Source organism: Eriocheir sinensis, chromosome 14, assembly GCF_024679095.1.
Source record: "Eriocheir sinensis breed Jianghai 21 chromosome 14, ASM2467909v1, whole genome shotgun sequence".
NCBI classification, from domain to species: Eukaryota; Metazoa; Arthropoda; class Malacostraca; order Decapoda; family Varunidae; genus Eriocheir; species Eriocheir sinensis.
This window is the reverse complement of record NC_066522.1, coordinates 10,825,253-10,838,252: the sequence shown is the minus strand read 5'-3', so window position 1 is coordinate 10,838,252 and position 13,000 is coordinate 10,825,253. Positions and strand designations below refer to the sequence as shown.

The window sequence follows — 13,000 nt, the reverse complement described above, 5'->3', positions numbered from 1 at the left end:
TGCGGTGCCCAAATGTTGGCTGACCCACCCCCTTACCCCCCTCCCTTTACCCCTCCTCTCCCCTTACCTTCCTCTCTCTCTCTCTCTCTCTCTCTCTCTCTCTCTCTCTCTCTCTCTCTCTCTCTCTCTCTCTCTCTCTCTCTCTCTCTCTCTTCTGTTTCTACATTTTCGTCTGCAATTTGGTGTCCCATTAATCTGTCTTGTGTTAGCTAATGAGAGAGAGAGAGAGAGAGAGAGAGAGAGAGAGAGAGAGAGAGAGAGAGAGAGAGAGAGAGAGAGAGAGAGCCCATGTGTGTGTGTGTGTGTGTGTGTGTGTGTGTGTGTGACCTTTTTCAAGATCTCTAAACATTTTTTCGCTCTTCCTCATCCTGGTCTTTTTTTTTTCTGTTTGTTCATCCTCTCGTCCTCTCTTTCCCCTGTCTTCGTGCTCATTCCGTCATCTATAATTTCTTTCCCCTGTCTTCGTATTCATTCGTCATCTATAATTTCTTTCCCCTTCCTTCGTGTTCATTCGTCATCTATAATTTCTTTCCCCTTCCTTCGTGTTCATTCCGTCTTCTATAATTTCTTTCCCCTGTCTTCGTGTTCATTCCGTCATCTATAATTTCTTTCCCCTGTCTTCGTGTTCATTCCGTCATCTATAATTTCTTTCCCCTTCCTTCGTGTTCATTCCGTCATCTATAATTTCTTTCCCCTTTTCTTCGTGTTCATTCTGTCTTCTATAATTTCTTTCCCCTTTTCTTCGTGTTCATTCCTTCATCTATAATTTCTTTCCCCTTTTCTTCGTGCTCATTCCGTCATCTATAATTTCTTTCCCCTTTTCTTCGTGTTCATTCTGTCTTCTATAATTTCTTTCCCCTTTTCTTCGTGTTCATTCCTTCATCTATAATTTCTTTCCCCTTTTCTTCGTGTTCATTCCGTCATCTATAATTTCTTTCCCCTTCCTTCGTGTTCATTCCGTCATCTATAATTTCTGTCCTCCTGTCTTCGTGTTCATTCCTTCATCTATAATTTCTTTCCCCTGTCTTCGTGTTCATTCCGTCATCTATAATTTCTTTCCCCTGTCTTCGTGTTCATTCCTTCATCTATAATTTCTTTCCCCTGTCTTCGTGTTCATTCGTCATCTATAATTTCTTTCCCCTTCCTTCGTGTTCATTCCGTCATCTATAATTTCTTTCCCCTTTTCTTCGTGTTCATTCCGTCATCTATAATTTCTTTCCCCTTTTCTTCGTGTTCATTCCGTCATCTATAATTTCTTTCCCCTTTTCTTCGTGTTCATTCGTCATCTATAATTTCTTTCCCCTTCCTTCGTGTTCATTCCGTCATCTATAATTTCTTTCCCCTTTTCTTCGTGTTCATTCGTCATCTATAATTTCTTTCCCCTTTTCTTCGTGTTCATTCCTTCATCTATAATTTCTTTCCCCTGTCTTCGTGTTCATTCCGTCATCTATAATTTCTTTCCCCTTTTCTTCGTGTTCATTCCTTCATCTATAATTTCTTTCCCCTTTTCTTCGTGTTCATTCCGTCATCTATAATTTCTTTCCCCTTTTCTTCGTGTTCATTCCGTCATCTATAATTTCTGTCCTCCTGTCTTCGTGTTCATTCCTTCATCTATAATTTCTTTCCCCTTTTCTTCGTGTTCATTCCGTCATCTATAATTTCTTTCCTCTTTTCTTCGTGTTCATTCCGTCATCTATAATTTCTTTCCCCTGTCTTCGTGTTCATTCGTCATCTATAATTTATTTCCCTTTCCTTCGTGTTCATTCCGTCATCTATAATTTCTTTCCCCTTTCTTCGTGTTCATTCCGTCATCTATAATTTCTTTCCCCTTTTCTTCGTGTTCATTCCGTCTTCTATAATTTCTTTCCTCCTGTCTTCGTGTTCATTCCTTCATCTATAATTTTCAGGGGGACAAAGAAGGCAGGCCAGGCAAATAAAGCAGAAAAGCAGCTCACAACACGCTGCTACCACCATCCCTTAAGATAATGTAAATTTAAAAACGGATCAAATTTAGCACTAAAGGTGTCTTTGGTTGGTATTTTTAGGCGCCTCCGCCACTCACGTTAATTATTTCCAAACGCCAAAAAGAAGGTCGATTGGGTTTTCATGAGTGTTTTTCTAGGTTCGTGGTACAGAAGAAGGGTCATCCTACTACCAGGGTCCTACAACTACCCCTGGAAATACCCGCAACTCCTACTAAAGCCTTGTCAAATGTGTGTACCTGGGTCCTGAACTGTTTAATAATACGACCTTTAATATTTCCTCCCTGAAAGAGTTTAAGCCATAGGAAGGAGGTAATACAGACGGAGGAAAGTCATAGCTATCTGTTTTTTTTTTTTACTAGTGAAAGGAATGAATGGATTTAAAGATATTGGCTGACTCTCATTAGAAAGTTGACAGCATATAGGGATGGGCTTGGGTAGAAAGTCTTCGCCAGCGAGGCCGCGGGAAGGTTGAAGGCATCCAGATAGCAGAATTGAGAAGACCTGTTACCGTGAAAAACAGTGATAGCAAATACAAAGGAAAGGAACAATATTGCGGAAATGAAGGAGTAGAATACAATTAAGGGGAGTTGATGAGGTGACAAACCTTTGGGCCTTATCATTAAACATTTCATCCCTCAAGCACTCACATGCATTTGACAAGGCTTTCGTAGGAGTCTTGGGCCTTTCCATGTGTAGTTTTATGACCCTGGTGGTAGCTTGACCCTCCTCTGTACCATGAACCTTAAAAAAAAAAAAAAAAAGAATCCGATTGATCACCTTTTTGGCCCTAGGAAGTAGTTGATGTGAGAATCGAAAGCGTCTAAGAATACAAACCTTCGACTTTATCCTGAAGGTGTATGGGTGGAGAATATCGGAGAATATCGGGCAAGGCCTCTGTGTATAGTTAGCATCTGTTATTTTTCTTTTTATCCTGATTTGTTTCTTCTTTCTGTCCCTCCCTTCCTTCCCCGCCTTATTTGTAAGTTAATTAATTTTCTTTCCTTTTCCCTCATCATCCTGCTCTTTCCTTATTCCGTGTCTTCTTTCTCCTGATCATTCCCCCTTATCAGCCTTCCTCTTTCTGCACCTTTCCTTGTCCTGTTCTTTCCTCTCCATCCTTCTCGCACATGCATCTTCCCACCCTCCCCGTCTCATTTCACGTATGCTGTCATCCTCATTCAGATCTTTGTCCCTCAGCACATGTATCGACAACGCCATATACTAGTGTTGAGCGAGTCTACAACACCATGAGCCAAGCCAGTCCACCGTAAAACATCACGACATGATCCTCCGTTGTTCTGTATACTACGCTACAAAGGTGTGTGAACTTTTTCCAAGATACCAATGTCCTCGCCACACGCTTGTGCTCTGTCTTACTCATTATCTGTGAGACATGGGCGGTAAATAGTGACTTGAAGAGGGGAATTGATGCCTTTGGTAATAAGTGCCTACGCAGAGTCATGGGATACCGCTGGAATGACTCAATTTCAACTCGGCGATTACTAAGTGAGACTGAATCGAGGTTTATTTTGATACCTGCATACATACTCGTGTAGTCCATGAATGCCAACTCCGGCTACATGGGCATGTGGCACGCAACCCAGAAACCGACCCTGCTCACGGGGTTGTTTCAGTAAGAGAGAACCCCAGTGGAGGAAGCCAAGGGAACGCCTGCAAAGTTCGTGGATCAAGCAAGTCGATGGATTTTGTCTTGAGGCACTTAAGATGGAAGGGGGTCTGCATGGCGACTTGGTGACTTGCTCGGAGGGTCACCCCGGGATTTGTGTCGTAGGGTGGGCGAGATGACGCGCACCCCGGCGTATACCCCCAAGGGGGAACTGAGTTTTTTTCCTCATTCTGTTTATTCTTTCTCAAACCCAATCTTTCCTTTTTGTCGCCTTTCCTTTTCTTACTTCTCATACCTGCTTTTTTTTTTCATCATTACCAAACTACTTTCCTGTTTCTCGTTGTCTTTCTCGTCCTTGTCTGTTCCCTTCCGTTCATTTTTTTTATTCTTCTTTCTTCCTTCAGTCCCGTACTCTTGTTTTTGCTCTTCTGTTCATTCCTTCGTATACATGCTGTCCTCCTGCGTCTGTGTTCTCATCTAACCCATATTTTCATCTTTGTCTTGTTCCTTCCCTTCTCATATCACCGTTTGTCCTCTTCACTCTTCACTCTTACTTCATTTTGAGCCTAATCGTAGAACATAGCGTTAAGCTGTTTCTTATTCACCCTGAACCCTACTCGGGAGACATTCTTTGTATAGTTAGAACGGTATGGTTTCTTTTGTATCTAATTGTACCGAGGATGACAAAAATATTTCACCACCACTTTGTTCCAATGTGGTTTTCATTTGGAGCCCTTGGGATTGCAGCCCTTGGACAGCAACCCTCGTGAGGCAAGACATCCCCTGGCCAACACCGGCCCCCACTCACTGCTGGGTGGACAGCGGCGCGATTGTTGAGGAGGTCGCCGATACGTGTCCTCCCCGCCCACAAATCAAACTCCAGACCTCGGTTGTGCGCCGAGCGTGCTAAACACTGCACTCTCGTGTAGAGGAATGTCATCTGTATATAACTGATTACTTAGGTATTCGTTTCCTCTTTTTAATCCCTTATTTCTCCAGTTGATAAGCTTTTTCTTAAATAATTTTATAATCCTTTATTCTTCCAGCTAATATGCCTTTTTGTAATAGTATTATAAGCACACCGTAAGGCGTGAGCAGTGTGCTTATAAGACATATTAAAGAAACCGTAGAACTTAACTGGAGAAAGAAAGGATATAAAAAAAGGAAACGAGTACTTAAGTAATCTATCGCACACACACACACACACACACACACATATATATATATATATATATATATATATATATATATATATATATATATATATATATATATATATATATATATATATATATATATCCTCCTTCTCTTCTTTTTTTTCTTTTTCTCTTCTGTTGTTGTTGTTGTTCTTTTTTTTTTCTTCTTCTTCTTCTTCTTCTTCTTCTTCTATTTCTTCTTCTTTTATTATTATTATTATTATTATTATTATTATTATTATTATTATTATTATTATTATTATTATTATTATTATTATTATAATTATTATTATTATGAGGTTTAAGTCTGACTCATTTTGCTGAAAACAAAAATAACAAAAACGAAATCCTTTTCTTTTTCCTATTTTTTCCCCAGATGACTCTCAAGGGTTGCTTCATACGTCACCACCGCCACCACCACCACGAGTCGGAATTCCGTGAGGCCCTTCAAGGTAAATCGACCCGTCCCTTATTTTTCAGTTTTTTTTTTCTTTCTTTTGTTTCCAAGTGCCGAAATATTGTTATTCAGCATCTCGACTTCCTTTCTAGTTGGCACTTGTGATCCTTTTTTTCTTTATCACTTATTTCATTTTTTTTCTCTGTAATGATAAATGGTTGAATTATTTTCTTATCGTATATATTATAGCGGAAGTGTCTTCTTTTTAACCGTGCAATGTGTGTGTGTGTGTGTGTGTGTGTGTGTGTGTGTGTGTGTGTGTGTGTGTGTGTGTGTTCTTGACGAGGGAAACTTTAAGAAGGAAAAAGAAACAAACAAACGAAATTAAATATCCTAAAATTATTAAGTTTATTACCAGTACCTTTTCACCTTGCTGTTTGCTGTCGTCTGTCTGTCTGTCCGTCCGTTCCTCGCAGTTTTGCATTCTCTCTCTCTCTCTCTCTCTCTCTCTCTCTCTCTCTCTCTCTCTCTCTCCCTTCTCTGATACCACCCCTTTTCAGTTTCGTTGGACGGAGGAAGCGAAACAGCAGGAGTGTAATTGATGTGTTATGCCAAATATGCTACCGATTTACGCACTAGCCATGGCGTCTTTTTTTTTTTTTGGGGGGGGGGGAGGGGGGGGGAGGAGGAGGAGGAGGCAGAAGGAAGCAAGGGAGGCCGAGGAAGAGGTGGAGAGATGGATGATCGTGTGAGGGAACGAAAAAATGAGACAAAAACTCCACAAATGAAATACTAATACTTGAAAAAATAGACGAAGAAAAAAAAAACAATGGAGAAAAGACCACAGTGCAGGAGACTCATGTAGACAACATCAACCCTATTTAAAACTTTGGGTTGACAATGCTGAGAGGAAAAAGAAAAAAAAAGAGGAAAAAGAAAAAAATGAAGGGGGTAAAATGGGATGAAGCTGTTGCAATGTAATTATTATTGTGTGACGGAGGGAAGGAAGGAGGGACTGAAGAATAGAAGGAAGGAAGAAAGGAAGGACTAGAAGGATAGGTGGACGGAAGAGAGGAAGGAGAATACAGAAAACGGAAGGGAAAATATTGAAAAACACAGTACAGGAGAAAATGGGATGAAACTTTTGCAATGTAATTATGATTGTGTCACGGGGGGAAGGAAGGAGGGACTGAAGAATAGAAGGAAGGAAGAAAGGAAGGACTAGAAGGATAGGTGGACGGAAGAGAGGAAGGAGAATACAGAGAACGGATGGTAAAATATTGAAAAACACAGTACAGGAGAAAATGGGATGAAACTTTTGCAATTATTGTGTCACGGAGGGAAGGAAGGAGGGACTGAAGAATAGAAGGAAGGAAGAAAGGAAGGACTAGAAGGATAGGTGGACGGAAGAGAGGAAGGAGAATACAGAGAACAAAAGGGAAAATATTGAAAAACACATTGAAGAAAGGACCATGTACAGTGCAGGAGGCTCATTGACAACAGCGACAGTAACTTTGGGAATAAAAATGTTGAGAGGAGGAATTAAGGAAAAAAAATTAAACGAGAATAAAAAGGAGAAAAGAAGGAGTAAAAAGGGTGAAGTCCTGTTGCAGTAGGATGATTATTGTGATGTCTTGCAACCTTTTTGGCGCATTCTTTTACGGCTTCGTGCCAGAATGTTGTAAGTTCCGTTCCGTTTCCGTAGAGAAGGTTTCCGTTGATGAGTACAGGATGGGTCGACCGGCGGCGGGATGGGTGGGATGGGGGAGGGCTGGCTGGTTGTCGATGCGATGTTGGCTGTCGAGGAGGGTGAATCGACGTTGTTGTTGTTAAATCATATCATCCCAGTCGCCACAGAAGAAAAAAATAATCACATCACAAAGTAGCTATTGTTAAAGATGAACAAGAATAGCTGAAATAATAACTACTTTTGCTCCTACTACTACTACTACTACTACTACTACTACTACTACTACTACTACTACATTATGTTACTATAACTGCTTCATTGCCATCATCATCATCATCATCATCAACAACAACAACAACAACAATAACAACAACAATGACAATGACAAAATGAATTGATTACAAGTTACCTGATCATTGTCACAAACTTGGGTCATTATTACTATTATTTTTTTTTTCCGTAATTGAAATATGCGTTCATTATTTTTTTTATGATTACTTATTTTTCCCCGCACACGTGAACAACCGATCAGTGTTACCAGATGTTACGATGTGTGGTTGTTTGAATGTTACATAGTCAGATTTCGCTTCTTTGACCCCCCCCCCTTCCCTCTCCGCGCTGCTTGCTACTTTATTATTTATTTTTTATTGTTATGATGAAGCAAATCGAAAAAAACAAACATGACCGACCCCCTCACCCCCTTCCCCCCTCCGCGCTGCTTGCTACTTTATTATTTATTTTTTATTGTTATGATGAAGCAAACCGAAAAAACAAACATGACCGACCCCTCTTAAGAGAAAGGCTTAGCTATGTGGTTGAAGTGCCTCCTCTGTGTGATGACGAAGCGTGTACGTACTGGAATTGTGGGTATGTGCGTGCTCTGGCAGGGAAGAATGTTCTAGTTGTTACATCTATATCACTGAGAGAGACAGATACAGACGGACAGACAGGCAGACGGACGCACACAGACAGGTAGATACAGAAGAGAAAACAAGTGACATCTCGAAGTATCAGTACAACGAAATATCAGGTATGTTGGAATTCAGCTCCGAGACTATTAAAAACATATTGTTAGATGTATATTTGAGAGGGCGGCGGGGCAGGTGCAGTGAGGAAATAAAATGATTTGATACAGATGAAGATGGTGAGAACATTATGACTACATCGACCTCACTTCACTACTACTACTACTACTACTACTACTACTACCACTATAACTGCTGATATTGCTGCTGCTGCTGTTATTACTACCACTAGCGTCATCATGTTTGATATTTTTTTCTTTTTCCTCTTCTTCGTGTTTCATTCTTTTTCATCTCCTCCTCCTCCTGCTTCTTCTTCTTCTTCTTCTTCTGCTGCTGCTACTATTACAACTACTACTAGATTAATCCTACTATGACTACTACTACCACTACCACTATTGCTACTACAACTACTACTACTACTACTACTACATACCACCACCATCACCACCGCATTCCCTCAACATTATTACCATTATCACCACCACCACCACCACCACTACCACCTCTACCACAGCTTCCCCCTTCCCCCTCATCTCAATCCCGTCGCCGCCACCACCACCACAACCAGCTGTCGTCACCACTACCCTCATCTCACTTCATTCCTGGAACTCATTTTCGCCACCACCATCATCGTCACCATTAACTCCATCACCACTACCACCACTACCACCACCTCCGTCATCATCACTACCATATATACACCACCCTCACCACCACAACCATCACCACCAACACCTGCGCCAAAACAACAATTAACCTCGTATCAAAATCCTCGTCTGTGTTCACCTCCGTGCCACGAGAGAGAGAGAGAGAGAGAGAGAGAGAGAGAGACCGGAATGGAAGAAGGCCGCGGGTAGCCGGGAGGGAACAACCGAGGCAGCCACATTCCATAGGAGCGGGCCCCCCTCCCCCTCCTCAACCTTCTACACATGCCAGGTGCGTGCGGGTTGCCAGCTATGGAATTCTGCATCTCAGACCTGACCGATTGTACCTGAAATATCTCTCCCGCCTCGTGTCTGTTTATTATCTTTACATTTATCACCGAGAGGAGCTGGCTACGGTGTTTTCTCAAGCCTTCGTTGTCCATGCGTGTTAGGGGCGAGCGGCGGAGACGGCTGTTCCCCGCGCCCACGTTATGGCATGAAAGCGCTATCCTGTGTCCATCTCGCCAGTGTCATCAATCGGTATGAGATAATGAGGCCACAATTTGTCGTTTTAGCAGCAGGTTCCCCCTTACTGGAGCCCAGACTCCCTCCCAACACATCGAGCGCGGAGCATGTGCTGGAAGAACCTGGCATCTCGGTGTACTCTCGCCTCTGCGGGTTGGACTTGGATGTGGTGATGGTGAAGATTTAGTCTCCCCTGGGCCGGTGGCGGAGTGAGAGTGGTGTGTGCGTCGTCGCGTCGGCCATGTCCCACAGTGCCCGTGACTCCTACTCAAGTTTGGCTCCGTCGGCGTGGCCCTGACGGTGGTGCGGCATCCCCAGGCCCGGAAGCTGGCCCCCTGGATCTGTTGAGTGTGATACCGAGTGTGACACAGAATTAAGAGCAGAGTTACATAGAAAATTCCTGCAGTTGAGGTGATGTTCCTCTGAGTGATCCTCGCCCGGCAGTGGAATTTTCGTGTCAAGTTGGAAAATATTGACTGGATACACTATGATTGGAGATGGTTAGTGCTGGATTAGGGTGAGGCTGGTCGGCACACCCAATCAGGAATGGTGAAAAGGTGAGTGGCAGGTGCACTGAGGGGATAATGTGCGGTGAGTGGCGGGAGGAAGAGAGACGGACTCGCCGGCATGTCAGCCCCACCACGTGACAAGTGTAGCGGTTGACGGTTGACCACTTTCTCACTCATTTTTCCCCAACCAAAACACACCATTATTCACCCAACTCATTCCGGAGCCTACACCGTCCACGCATGTCACTCCCCAGGGCGCGGCAGGAGGGCGAGGCTCCTGCTGCACCCATTCATAACGTAGGAAGGCACCGGCGGCGTCCTTATCTGATATAAACAACCAACCCGCGGGCAGGAGGCGTCGACAGCTGATCACCTGAAGACCTGCCGTGACACTACGAGGCGGAGGAGGCACGACCTGAGGGGCTGGGGAGGGGAAGTGCCGCGTGGTGCTGTGCCTTCAGGCTGAACCGTGCCCTTCCACCAGAGAGAGAGAGAGAGAGAGAGAGAGAGAGAGAGAGAGAGCGTTGTAAATAATTAAGATCCACATTTTTAGGCTTAGTCTGACCAACCAGTTTTTATGGTTAATTTGGGGAATGTTATGGGTAATTTCTTGGCCGACCAGCGTGTGTAGGATGGCCGACGGGAGCCATTCTGGGGAGTAATAAAGAATGGTTCCTTAGAGGCGTTGAGGATTCCTGGAGAGAGAGAGAGAGAGAGAGAGAGAGAGAGAGAGAGGTGAGTGAATGAAGATCGTGTGTGTGTGTGTGTGTGTGTGTGTGTGTGCACGCACGCACGATTGCATAAACCCTTAGTTTGAATAGGAATTTCAGGGGAAGGAAATGGTCAATGAATTAAAGAACTACAACCACCACCTACTACTACTACTACTACTACTACCATCACCACCATCATCACTATTACTACTACTATTAACACCACCACTACTACTACTGCTACTATTTCCACCACCACCACCACTACTACTACTACTACTACTACTACTACTACTACTACTACTACTACTACTACTACTACTACTATTACTATTACTACTACTACTACCACTACTACTACTGCTTCGTTCTTGTAGGTGTACTTCATTTGTGTGTGTGTGTGTCAGAGAGAGAGAGAGAGAGAGAGAGAGAGAGAGAGAGAGAGAGAGAGAGAGAGAGAGCGCAAGGATAATGCTTTGAACTCTTATATCATGAGTGTTGTTGTGTGAGGGTGATCGGTTGGTCTTGGCATGAGGAGGAGGAGGAGGAGGAGGAGGAAGGGTCTTGAGAGGCGAGGGGAGCAGGTGTTGGGGAGGTAGAAGGAGGAGGTCAGGTGAGGGGGGGAGGAGGCTGGGAAGGGCAGGTGAAGGGGAGGGAAGAAGGGAGGGAGGGAGACATGCAGTGACCAAGCAACATTCCTTCCCCTTCCAAACATGGTCGCTTACTGCCCTGTATGTGCCCTCCCCCCTGCCCTCCCCCCTTCCCTCCCCTTGCCCTCCCTTCCCCCCTCTCTCTCTCTCTCTCTCTCTCTCTCTCTCTCTCTCTGGATTGTCTTTCCTTCTCTTTGATTCCTTCTCCTCTTCTTCCTCCTCCTCCTCTTCATCCTTCCCATTTGAGCTTGGATAATAAATCTTTCTTTTTTATTTAGTTATGTATTATAGTATCCATTCTTTTGTCCATTTGCAGAGTGCCTTTGATAGATTTACTGTTTCCCTCCTGCTTTTTTTTATCTTTTGCTGCAGCTATAATGACTACCATAAATAACTTTGCCACTACTGTTACTACTACTACTACTACTACTACTACTACTACTACTACTAAAAAACATGAACTGAGAGAGAGAGAGAGAGAGAGAGAGAGAGAGAGAGAGAGAGAGAGAGAGAGAGAGAGGGGTAAAGTGTGAAGTGTTAACGAGAAAGTGGTCAATATGCTCGTTTTTGTTTTCTTAGATGCCCCCCCCCTTTTTTTTTTAGATACAGATGAGGAAATGAATGAGGCTTTAAACAGATAATTCTCAACTGTATTTACCAAAGAAAGGTTAGACGATATACCTCAGGGAGAACACATCTACAGGAGAGAAGAGGTAGAAGGATTAACCAACATCAACGCAAGTAGGGAGCTCGTGATTAGACAGATAGATAGACCCAAAGTTACTAAGGCGCCAGGGCCAGATGAAATTTTTCCCAGGGTATTAAAAGAATGTAAATTTGATATCAGTGGGCAGCTAACAGAAGTTTTTAGAAAGTCATTAGACACAGGGGTGGTGCCTGTTTCATGGAGGCAGGCACACGTTATTCCAATATATAAGAAGGGAAACAAATCTTTTTCGCAAAACTATAGGCCGATTAGTTTGACGTCAGTTATAGGTAAAATGCTTGAGTCAGTAATAGCAGATAGTATTAGGGACCATATTGACAGACATAATTTAATTCACGACTCACAGCATGGGTTTATTAAAGGAAAGTCGTGCCTTACTAATCTTTTATCCTTTTACGATAGAGTATACGAGGCAGCTGACAATGATGAGAGTTACGATGAAGTTTATCTTGATTTTAGTAAGGCCTTCGATAAGATACCCTACCAGAGACTATTAGAACTAATAAAGTCAGGGCTCATGGAATAGGAGGGAAGGGTTATGATTGGATTAGGGCGTGGATTAGCGACGGGAAACAGAGGGTTACCATTAACGGTAAAAAATCCGAATGGGGTAATGTTACCAGTGGGGTTCCTCAGGGTTCAATTTTAGGCCCGCTTTTATTCATTATATACATCAGTGACAAAGACAATGGGATAACCAGTGACAGGTAAATTTGCGGATGACACCAAAATAGGACGCTTCATTAAGACAGGGAGGATGCTAGAGCACTGCAGGAGGATCACAACAAACTGTCAGCTTGGTCAGAGAAATGGCTTATGAATTTTAACATCACCAAGTGTAGCGTACTAAGTGTAGGAACACCCAACCCATTACACGGGTATAGTTTAGACACCACAGCGACAGGCATGGAAGAGTGTGAAAGGGATTTAGGAGTGTTAGTGAACTCTGACCTAAAACTAAGGAAGCAATGTATTAGTGCGAGGTATAGGGCTATCAGGGTATTAGGTTTTATTAACAGGACGGTAACCAACAAAAATGCAGAGGTCATCCTCAAACTCTATTTAGCGTTAGTTAGGCCACACTTAGATTATGCTGTCCAGTTTTGGTGCCCACACTACAGAATGGACATCAGCTTGCTAGAATCAGTTCAGAGGAGGATGACCAAGATGATTCAGGGGCTGAGGAACCTCCCATATCAAGATAGGCTGAAACATCTCAACTTACATTCTCTAGAAAGACGAAGAGTGCGGGGAGATCTGATAGAAGTATTCAAATGGGTCAAGGGTTACAAGAAAGGCGGTATAAGTAAAG

General features: G+C 43.2%; 1 protein-coding gene across 4 annotated transcripts in view; it reads left to right on the top strand.

Moving 5' to 3' along the window:
* Positions 1–8,880: 8,880 nt before the first annotated feature.
* The window catches only part of LOC126998432 (FERM domain-containing protein 6-like), a 91,427-nt gene continuing 87,307 nt past the window's right edge, over positions 8,881–13,000 (top strand). For 3 of the 4 annotated variants that reach the window (XM_050860109.1, XM_050860111.1, XM_050860112.1), the window contains exon 1: positions 8,882–9,646. The gene's annotated coding sequence lies outside the window, so the exon portion shown is untranslated. Of the gene's footprint in view, positions 9,647–13,000 lie in introns of all 4 variants that reach the window. The other variant, XM_050860110.1, reaches the window with a different exon arrangement.